Raw genomic sequence first — 12,111 nt, forward strand, 5'->3', positions numbered from 1 at the left:
TTTTAAACTTTGAAATATAAGTATAGGGCCATCTGGCAAGCTTGGCAATTCTTGCTTATGTCTGGAGAACTCATAACATAAAATATAATTTCTGGCACATAAAAGCATTTATACCTCTGAATTAAGAGAAGGGGAACTTTGGAAGGAGCAGGTAGCTGTGTCGGTCAGCTGCCAAGGGCTGAAGGGAAGGTAAAGATAAACCATTAGTTGTCTTAAGGAAATCTTAAAAGAAAAGTTAATTTTTCCCATTTGTATGACACCTAAGCTTTACTGTACAATGTTACTTTTTTTCATGTTAATGTTTTTAAAACTTTTATTTTAGTACATGTGCAGGTTTGTCATATAGGTAAACTCATGTCATGGGGGCCCCTTTCACAGATTATTTTGTCACACAGGTACTAGTCCTAGTACCCAATAGTTATTTTTTCTGATTATCTGTTTTCTCCCACCCCTCACCCTCAGTAGGCCCCAGTGTGTCTGTTCCCTTCTTTGTGTTCTTGTGTTCTCATTCTTTAGCTCCCATTTATGAGTGAGAACATGCAGTGTTTAGTTTTCTGTCCGTGCATTAGTTTTCTAAAGATAATGGCCTCCAGCTCCAACCATGTTCCTGCACAGGACATGATCTCATTCTTTGTTATGGCTACATAGTATTCCATGGTGTATATGTACCATATTTTCTTTATCTAATCTGCCATTGATGGGCATTTAGGTTGATTTCATGACTTTGCTATTGTAAATAGAGTTGTAATGAACATACTTTATGTGGACACGTATCTTTATGGTAGGTAGAATAATTTATATTCTTTTGGGTATAAACCCAGTAATGGGATTGCTGGGTTGAATGGTATTTCTTTTTTAAGCCCTTTGAAGAATTTCCACATTGCTTTCCACAATGGTTAAACTAATTGACACTCACACCAACAGTGTATAAGTGTTCTCTTTTCTCTGCAACTTGGCCAGTGTCTGTTATTTTTTTTTAACTTTTTAATAGTAGTCATTCTGACTGATATGAGATGGTTTCTCAATGTGGTTTTGATTTGCATTTATCTAATGATCAGAAATATTGAGCTTTGTTTTCATATACTTGTTGGCCACATGTGTGTCTTCTTTTGTGAAGTGTTTGTTCATGTATTTTGCCCACTTATTAAGGGGTTGTTACTTCTTTCTTGTAATTTGTTTAAGTTCCTTATTGATTCTGGATATTAGATCTTTGTTCGATACATAGTTTGCAAATATTTTCTCCCATTCTGTAGGTTTTCTGTTTACTCTGTTGACATTCTCTTTTTCTGTGCAGAAGCTCTTAAGTTTAATTAGTTCCCATTTGTCAGTTCTTGCTTTTGTTGCAATTGCTTTTGGAAGCTTCGTCATGAAATCTTTGCCCATTCCTGTATCTAGAATGGTGTTGTCTAGGTTGTCGTCCAGCGTTTTTATAGAGTTTTACATTTAAGTCTTTAATCCATCTTAAGTTGATTTTTGTATATGGTAAGGAAGGGGTCCAATTTTAATCTTCTGCATATGGCTAGCCATTTATCTCAGCATCATTTATCGAACAGGGAGTCTTTTCCCATTGATTGTTTTTGTCAGCTTTGTTGATGATTAGATGGTTGTAGGTGTGCAGCCTTATTTCTGGGCTTATATTCCATTTTATTGGTCTGTGTGTCTGTTTTTGTACCAGTACCATGATGTTTTGGTTACTGTAGCCCCTGTAGTATAGTTTAGAGTCAGGTAACTTGATGCTTCCAGCTTTGTTCTTTTTGCTTAGGATTGCCTTGGCTAATTGGGCTCTTTTTCAGTTCCATATGAACTTTGAAATAGTTTTCTCTAGTTCTGTGAAGAATATCATTGATAATTTAATAGGAATAGCATTGAATCTGTACATTGTGGCTGGGCGCAGTGGCTCACGCCTGTAATCCCAGCACTTTGGGAGGCCTAGGCAGGTGGATCACGAGGTCAGCAGATCAAGACCATCCTGGCTAACACGGTGAAACCGTGTCTCTACTAAAAATACAAAAAAAAAAAGAATCTGTACGTTGTTTTGGGCACTTGGTCATTTTAATAACATTGATTCCTCCTGTCCGTGAGCATGGAATGTTTTCCCGTTTGTTTGTGTCATCTCTGATTTATTTGAGCAGTGTTTTATAATCCTCATTGTAGAGATCTTTCACCTCCATGGTTAGCTATTCCTAGGTATTTTATTCTTTTTTGTGACAATTGTGAATGGGATTGCCTTCCTGATATGGCTCTTGGCTTGGCTGTTGTTGGTGTGTAGGAATGCTTGTGATTTTTGTGCATTAATTTTGTATTCCAAAACTTTGCAGAAGATGTTTATCAGCTGAAGGAACTTTCAGGGCAAGACTATGAGGTTTCTAGATATAGAATCATGTCATCTGCAAACAGTGATAGTTTCACTTCCTCTCTTCCTATCTGGGTGCCCTGTATTTCTTTCTCTTGCCTAATTGCTCTGGCCGGGTATTCCAGTACCATGTTGAATAGGAGTGGTGAGAGGGGGCATCCTTGACTTGTGCTGGTTTTCAAGGGGAATGCTGTCAGCTTTTGCCCTTTCAGTATGATATTGGCTGTGGGTTTGTCATATATGGATCTTATTATTTTGAGCTGTGTTCCTTCAACACCTAGTTTATTGAGAGTTTTAAACATAAAGGGAAGTAGAATTTTATCAAAGACCTTTTCTGCATCTATTGAGAAAATCGTGGTTTTTATCTTTAGTTCTGTTTATGTGATGAATCACATTTATTGATTTACATATGTTGAACCAACCTTGCACCCCAGGGATAAAGCCTACTTGGTCATGGTGAATTAACTTCTTGATGCACTTCTGAATTTGGTTTGCCAGTATTCTGTTGAAGAATTTAGCATCAGTGTTCATCAAGGATATTGGCCTGAAGTTTTCTTTATCTTTTACTACACAACTTTTCAACTTGCCATTTTTCCTTAATGACTGAACTCTATGAACCAAAAATAAGTGAATACCAGAAAGTTCTCTCTCAATCTTGTTTCTAAAAGAGGGTGCTGTGGTTTGAATGACCACATCCCCTGTAAAATTGATGTCAAAACTTAATCCCCAGAGCATCAGTAGTAAGAGATGTGGTCTTTGGAAGGTAATTAAGTCATGAGGGCTCCAACCTCATGAATGAGATTAGCACCCTTATGAAAGGGCTTGAGGGTGAAGGGAACAGTTTCTTGCCCTTCTGACCCTTCCACAAAGCGAGGACAGAGCATTCATTTCTCTGGAGGATGCAGCAACAAGGCGCTATCTAGAAAGCAGAAACCAAACTCCCAACACCAAACCTGCCAGCACCTTGATCTTGGACTTCACAGCCTCCAGAACTGAGACAAAAACATTCTGTTGTTTAGAAATTACCCAGTCTGTACCATTTTTTATAGCAGCACAAATGGACTAAGACAGAGGATCATCCTATTAGTTTCTGATATTGTTCACAGGAAACTATGTGTTGATTTGGGTAGTAGATTGTTTTCTTTCCATTTGGAAAAGCACCTCAACTACATATAGTTTAAACTTCGTGTTGAAAAGTGTCTGTTCATGTCCTTCACCCACTTTTTGATGGGGTTGTTTGTTTTTTTTCTTGTAAATTTGTTGGAGTTCATTGTAGGTTCTGGATATTAGCCCTTTGTCAGATGAGTAGGTTGCGAAAATTTTCTCCCATTTTGTAGGTTGCCTGTTCACTCTGATGGTAGTTTCTTTTGCTGTGCAGAAGCCCTTTAGTTTAATTAGATCCCATTTGTCAATTTTGGCTTTTGTTGCCATTGCTTTTGGTGTTTTAGACATGAAGTCCTTGCCCATGCCTATGTCCTGAATGGTAATGCCTAGGTTTTCTTCTAGGGTTTTTATGGTTTTCGGTCTAACGTTTAAGTCTTTAATCCATCTTGAATTAATTTTTGTATAAGGTGTAAGGAAGAGATCCAGTTTCAGCTTTCTACATATGGCTAGCCAGTTTTCCCAGCACCATTTATTAAATAGGGAATCCTTTCCCCATTGCTTGTTTTTCTCAGGTTTGTCAAAGATCACATAGTTGTAGATATGCGGCGTTATTTCTGAGGGCTCTGTTCTGTTCCATTGATCTATATCTCTGTTTTGGTACCAGTACCGTGCTGTTTTGGTTACTGTAGCCTTGTAGTATAGTTTGAAGTCAGGTAATGTGATGCCTCCAGCTTTGTTCTTTTGCCTTAGGATTGACTTGGTGATGCGGGCTCTTTTTTGGTTCCATATGAACTTTAAAGTAGTTTTTTCCAATTCTGTGAAGAAAGTCATTGGTAGCTTCATGGGGATGGCATTGAATCTATAAATTACCTTGGGCAGTATGGCCATTTTCATGATACTGATTCTTCCTACCCATGAGCATGGAATGTTCTTCCATCTCTTTGTATCCTCTTTTATTTCATTGAGCAGTGGTTTGTAGTTCTCCTTGAAGAGGTCCTTCACGTCCCTTGTAAGTTGGATTCCTAGGTATTTTATTCTCTTTGAAGCAATTGTGAATGGGAGTTCACTCATGATTTGGCTCTCTGTTTGTCTGTTATTGGTGTACAAGAATGCATCAGAGAAATGCAAATCAAAACCACAATGAGATACCATCCCACACCAGTTAGAATGGCAATCATTAAAAAGTCAGGAAACAACAGGTGCTGGAGAGGATGTGGACAAATAGGAACACTTTTACACTGTTGGTGGGACTGTAAACTAGTTCAACCATTGTGGAAGTCAGTGTGGCGATTCCTCAGGTATCTAGAACTAGAAATACCATTTGACCCAGCCATCCCATTACTGGGTATATACCCAAAGGACTATAAATCATGCTGCTATAAAGACACATGCACATGTATGTTTATTGCGGCTCTATTCACAATAGCAAAGACTTGGAACCAACCCAAATGTCCAACAATGATAGACCGGATTAAAAAAATGTGGCACATATACACCATGGAATACTATGCAGCCATAAAAAATGATGAGTTCATGTCCTTTGTAGGGACATGGATGAAATTGGAAATCATCATTCTCAGTAAACTATTGCAAGGACAAAAAACCAAACACCCCATGTTCTCACTCATAGGTGGGAATTGAACAATGAGAACACATGGACACAGGAAGGGGAACATCACACTCTGGGGACTGTTGTGGGGTGGGGGGAGGGGGGAGGGATAGCATTAGGAGATATACCTAATGCTAAATGACGAGTTAATGGGTGCAGCACACCAGCATGGCACATGTATACATATGTAACTAACCTGTACATTGTGCACATGTGCCCTAAAACTTAAAGTATAATAATAATAAAATTAAATTAAATTTTAAAAAAAACTTGATGTTGAATTAAAAGTGAAGTAGGATAATGTCTCTGTATATTCCAAGTATATTTATGGCTGTTTGTTGATTGGCTTAGAAATACCCACAGCTCCGTTACGATTGCTGATGCTTTTAGACGGTGAGAACTCTTTATAAAGGGTCCTAATGTATTAGAACATTGATATTGTTGTTTTACTTGTATCAGTATGGTAGAATGATGGGTTGCATTGCCCAACAGAGTTTCCAGGCTGTTTTCTGTGACAGAGCTTTTAACATTAAAAATGAAAACATTCAACAATAGTGTTATATATAGTCAGGCTGTTTGAGACATTCCCTGTAACTGTGTAAGACGCTTTATTTAAGGGAAAAATCCTTGAAGAAATTAATTGATATGAGCCAGAAGTTGTTCGGCCGATTTAATCGCTAATCTGCTGTTGTTTCTAAATTGAATGAGATCCAGAAGGAAGTCTGCCTGCTTCCAAATCAGCCAATTCAAGATATGTGTGCAGGATGGAGTTAGACCACTGTATGCTAAAACGCCGGCTCAAAATTAAGCAGGCTTTGCTATGGTTGGGGATGAGGGAGTGATTAGCCAAGTTTTAAACATGCTAATTCACTTTTCAGGGCATTTTGCCAAGTTAACTAAGGCTATCCTGAAACTACTTGAAAAATTAACTCCAGAATAAATAGTGACCAGGCCTGAATTTCTGTTTTCAAAATTTGTTAAGAACTGAACTTTGAAAAATAAATCAGTAAGTAAAGTAAGGCTTTTATTCAGATATCACATTATGGAATCCCAGTCATAGTACAGTCTCTTGTGGATGAAGTAAACAATTTAGGTTGTACACTTTCTGCTTCCCACTGACTAGTTCTATGTGTAAGGCTGTCCTGTTCTCTTTGAAATTCAATCTATGTGACAATAAGAAAAATTTTAAGTACAAATGAAATTGTAATTGATTTTAAACCCTGGGAACTAGAGGGGGGCTAATAGCAGAGGGTAAATCTCTTACAATCCTTCTATTCAAAGAGTTGCTTATCTCTCATCATCAAACACCACCTTACTTGGCCTTCAAAATTCTGCTGGTCTCTCTAATCTCACATTTTTCAGATAGTATATTAACGAGTTGTTCATTTTCAATTTTCTTATCAGTACTACAGAAAAGATACAGTGTTAGTTTAGTTAAGGATGTATAACCAACATTCTATTATGGAGAGCTTAGGGAAAATATTCCATCTTGCATTTCAAGTGTAGCTTCCCATTCTACTGAAATATTCTGAAAGGATAAGAAAGAAAAGTTGTCTTTGTTGTTGTTTTTCTTTTTCACCTATTTTTATAAAATAATTTTCTGCTTTAATTTCATGTCCTTTAAATAAGAATTGTTCTAAAATTATCTTGGAAGGCCCAGCACAACACTATATAGAAATTGTTGGTGAATTAGTTGAATATATAACACTGTAAATATAAAACTATTGGTTATTACAATGACTCTTGACCCAAACAGTAAAACACTATGTCTTCTTAATGATGATTGTATCCTAATGATAATAGTATCAGTAAGAAAGATTTTATCCTTCATCTTTCTCTAGGATAAAAGAAAAGAAGGACAGGAGAGAGGGAAGGAGGGAGAGAAGAAGACAAGGAAGGAGGGAGATAAGGGAGGAAGATGAAATCATAGGATTTATTTAGTGGCATAGTAACTGAATAATCATATGTCTGTTTTGTTATTTAATGGATAAATTTATTCCTTTAATATTCCTATTTAACATTCTAATAATAAGATTAAAAGGAACAGAATGTATTTCTAATTAATTTTTGTTATTTTCCCATTTTTTCATATCTCCTTAGCTACAGTTTTCTACAAACATACCACAAATTCAGTCTCAAAATTGCCCCCTGAATAGTTTCTGCAACTTACTTCCTACATATTATTAAAATGTTAGAAACCTTTATTTATCTACCTTAAGCTTCTGTGGGTTTCTTAAACTGGTAAATGTATGGTTTGTGGGTTTATTTTTTTACCAAGTTTAGGAAATATTTAGTCATTATTTCTCTAAATAGTTTTTCTGTTTCATTCTTTCTTCCTCTTTTCTGAGACTCCAAATGAATATATATTAGAACTTCAAAGATTGTTCCACAAGTCCCAGATGTTCTTTTAATTTTTTTAATAGTTTCTCTGTTTTTCAGATTGGACAATTTCTATTTATCCATGTTCAAGTTCACTGAGTCTTTCCTCTCATACCATCTCCATTATGCTGTTAAGCCTACCTAATGAACTTTTTATTTTAGTATCACATCTTTTAAATCTAGAATTTCTTTTTGCTTCATTTTTCTCATTTATTACTTTGCCATATTTATTATCTCATCATTCATTATCAGAGTATTTTTCTTTATATTCTGAGCATAGTTATAATAACTGACTTAAAATCCTTGACCTCTAATTCTAATATCTGGATCATCTCAGGACTGATCCCTGTTGATTGCCCTTCATTTTGAGAGCAGTCAAAATGCTCTTTCCTATGTCTGACAATTTTATATTGTATCTGGACTGTGTAAATGATACATTATACAGAGACTCTGGACTCTCCACACCTAAGAGTCCCGATTTTTGTTTGCTTTAGCAGACAATTAACTTATCTTAATGCAAACCCCAAAACTCTGCCCCTTCTGCAGTTAGCAACTGACTGAAATATCTGTACAGTTATTTCAATCTTAGCTGCGCTGCTTGGCATCTGCCAAGCACATGCATGGCTCAGATGTCAGCCAGTGATTTGGGTAGAATACATATGCAGAATCTGGTGCTCCCTCTCTGTAGCTTTCTTTCTTGGATATCTCCCCAGTTTCTAGATGTTTTGATGGCCCCAACTCTGATTTCTCAGCCAGTTAGAAGACGAATTTCTCTCTGAATTTTAACCTCCCTGCTTGGTACCACCCCCTGAGCCTCTTCTCAGGCAAAAAGGATAGTGTCATTCCCTTCTTCCAGGTGCCAATTCCCCTTTAGTTTCTGCCCTCTTTTGGACATTCTTCAGTGCATTTGGATAGAGAGAGAGAGAGAGAGAGTGTGTGTGTGTGTGTGTGTGTGTGTGTGTGTGTGTGTGTGTGTGTGTGTGTGTCTGGTGAGTTATCTGCAGGAGAAGCCCAAAGGAGGTATTCTGCCATTACCAGAAGTTGAAATCTTCAAAAATCATCTATCATAAATAAAAATATGAAGAATCCTTATAGAAAGAGCATTCACCTAGATATAAAACTTTTTCATATTGCAAACTAGTAAAATTTGAAGACTTAAATGTTTTTTGCTGTTGTTTTTAAATTCCCATCCTGTGTACTGCCATCGCTAAATCAGAGTAATGAATTCACTGGTTGTGAGCAACTTGACATGATTTGTAGAAGCACAAAAAGCCCTGGGGAATTGGACTTGGTACTGCTCACTTTTAAGCTAATAAAGAGAAAACCCTACAATCAAATGCAGTGAAGGGTATAATTGGTGTAATACTACTTGCTATCAGTGTACTTTTCAGGGTCATTTTTGTTAACTGAGGAATGAAGTAAAACATTTTTAAGCACCCAGTACTTCAACAAGAATATATATGGTTACCCTAAGCAGTCAAGTCCAAATATGTGATGCCTGGTTATTATAGAAGCACCTATTCAGCATTGCTCATTGTAAAGAATCTTATTCTTTAGTTGCAGATATATATCACCTGAAATCAAGCCACATCTGGAAAATATATCACTTTTAGCTCCATGTACCATTAAGGGTGAATAAAAGTGTCAAAAGTAAAGGAGAGCTTATACACATATTACAGGTATGGGAATGTCTGTACAACTTGAAAATATATCCATCAAGAGTTGTATTTCACAGAAATTGAAATATTTCAGAAGCAATACTCTATTGTGTGCCATGGAATACATATTTCCTGAGTCTGGAGAAATTTCAAGCCTCCTTTTTTCTGTCGCATATGTTCTGGCTGATGCCTTATAATCATTGCTTCCCCATTCAGTCACCATGGAAATGAGAAGGACTTTGTTGTCTTGGATAGAGAACTGACTTAATAATAGGAAACTCCATATACGGATAACTGGGCATTTGTGTTCCTCAGGGGTCAGTAATAAAACCCATCTTATTTGAGGAATAAAATCCCACATAAGTAGATAAGTCTACCCAATAAGAAAAAGGCAAGATGATGGTAATACACTGAAAAGGGATCTCTAAAACTGTGTGCATGGGCAGAAAAGGTGATGTGTGTTTGAGTGTGTGCAAACACTAGGTGATATAACTTATTACCAAGAAGGGGTTTATTTTATTTTATTTTATTATTATTATACTTTAAGTTTTAGGGTACATGTGCACAATGTGCAGGTTAGTTACATATGTATACATGTGCCATGCTGGTGTGCTGCACCCATTAACTCATCATTTAGCATTAGGTATATCTCCTAATGCTATCCCTCCCCCCTCCCCCCACCCCACAACAGTCCCCAGAGTGTGATGTTCCCCTTCCTGTGTCCATGTGTTCTCATTGTTCAATTCCCACCTATGAGTGAGAATATGCGGTGTTTGGTTTTTTGTTCTTGCGATAGTTTACTGAGAATGATGATTTCCAATTTCATCCATGTCCCTACAAAGGACATGAACTCATCATTTTTTATGGCTGCATAGTATTCCATGGTGTATATGTGCCACATTTTCTTAATCCAGTCTATCATTGTTGGACATTTGGGTTGGTTCCAAGTCTTTGCTATTGTGAATAGAGCCACAATAAACATACGTGTGCATGTGTCTTTATAGCAGCATGATTTATAGTCCTTTGGGTATATACCCAGTAATGGGATGGCTGGGTCAAATGGTATTTCTAGTTCTAGGTCCCTGAGGAATCGCCACACTGACTTCCACAATGGTTGAACTAGTTTACAGTCCCACCAACAGTGTAAAAGTGTTCCTATTCGTCCACATCCTCTCCAGCACCTGTTGTTTCCTGACTTTTTAATGATTGCCATTCTAACTGGTGTGGGATGGTATCTCATTGTGGTTTTGATTTGCATTTCTCCGATGGCCAGTGATGGTGAGCATTTTTTCATGTGCTTTTTGGCTGCATAAATGTCTTCTTTTGAGAAGTGTCTGTTCATGTCCTTTGCCCACTTTTTGATGGGGTTGTTTGTTTTTTTCTTGTAAATTTGTTTGAGTTCATTGTAGATTCTGGATATTAGCCCTTTGTCAGATGAGTAGGTTGCGAAAATTTTCTCCCATTTTGTAGGTTGCCTGTTCACTCTGATGGTAGTTTCTTTAAAGAATGCAGTTTGTATTTTTCTATCAGAATGGAACCCTGGAGCCTGAAGAAGGGAAAATCAAGTTCCTGTCTCCTTCTTAGGTATTATTAAAGTGAGATTCTCTAATCCAAGGTAAAAAAAATTTATTCATTTCAAATAACTACAGATTTAAAAATTTTCCATCACTAAAAATATAAACATTTTATTTAAAACATTATTTGAAATCAATCAAGTTATTTATTTGTACCAACTGGAATTATCTAGATCAATGCTACTCACAACATGGTACCCAAACCAGCAACATCAGCATCACCAGAGGTTGTTGAAAAATGCAGAATCTCAGGCCCAATTCCACAGCTATGGAATCACAATCTGCATTTTAAAAAGATCCCCAGGTGATTGATATGTAGGTTTAAGTTTGAGAAGTACTAGAATAGATAATACAATAAAATAAAATCTCAATATAAGAAGCATCTCATCTGTCTTATTTAGTGAGACCGTTGGAAAGTGAGGTCAAAAGAACACTAAGGAAATTTGTAGTTGGCTATAATTTGGGAACTACTTTCAATTCTCAGAAAAAAGATAACTAGCACAAAAGAATCTAAAGAGGTTACAAAGAAGAAAGAAGAAATGAAATGAAACTTGGGTAAATGTAAGATATGAATCTGTGAAATAATAATATCAAATAAGGCATTTAATAGACACAATTTAGAAAGCAGTGTTATCAGGAGACCTAGAGCTGGGATGAAAGTGAAGAACAAATTATAGTAAAATCAGGCTTTCAGTGTATTAGGATAATAAAAACAACTAATGCAATTTGGGGCCTCCTATCCAGAGACAAATCATGGAAGAGTCAGATAATAGTTCTTTTTTAATGACTCGAGTGAAAATTCAGAGAGAATATTTGGACACAAAAGCAGAAGAGCTCTGGTTTCATACAGAATCCAGGGAACAACAGGTTATAACATTTGATAGATGAAAAGAACTATGAATAGTGTAAATGATGATTCCAAAGTCAGACTTATGACAACACTTGGAAATACGAAATGTGAAAAGCCTTTGATTTTAGGAGGCATGAAATTTGAAGTATAGTAGTGAAATCAAATAGAAAAAATATGTCCTGAATATTAACACACATTCCACATATTTAATAGCAGCAAGCCCAAGTCTGTCTGCTCAACTATTCAGGCCACATATACGTTCCCCGCAAAGAGGAAATAACCAGTTGTAACTGACTCCTCACCCCACCACCGGGTCTTGAGAAAAGTTCAGACAGCCTTTATAGCTCTACCTTGCTTCATTTTTGCAATGACACAAGTAAAACACATTAACTTACTTAGGGTAAGTACACCTATCATGTATGCTACCTAGACACGTGTTTTTGTTTTTATTTTTAATTTATTTTTTATTTCAATAGGTTTTGGGAGGACAGGTGGTGTTTGGTTACAAGAATAAGTTCTTTAGTGGTGATTTCTGAGATGTTGGTGTGTCCATCACCCAAGCAGTGTACACTTACCCAATGTGT

General features: G+C 36.6%; 1 protein-coding gene across 4 annotated transcripts in view; it reads left to right on the top strand.

Annotated features, from left to right (window-relative positions):
- Positions 1-12,111, top strand: part of DPYD (dihydropyrimidine dehydrogenase) — an 840,660-nt gene that overhangs the window by 751,532 nt on the left and 77,017 nt on the right. The gene's annotated exons all lie outside the window — the stretch shown is intronic.

This window comes from Pan paniscus, chromosome 1 (genome assembly GCF_029289425.2).
Source record: "Pan paniscus chromosome 1, NHGRI_mPanPan1-v2.0_pri, whole genome shotgun sequence".
NCBI lineage: Eukaryota > Metazoa > Chordata > Mammalia > Primates > Hominidae > Pan > Pan paniscus.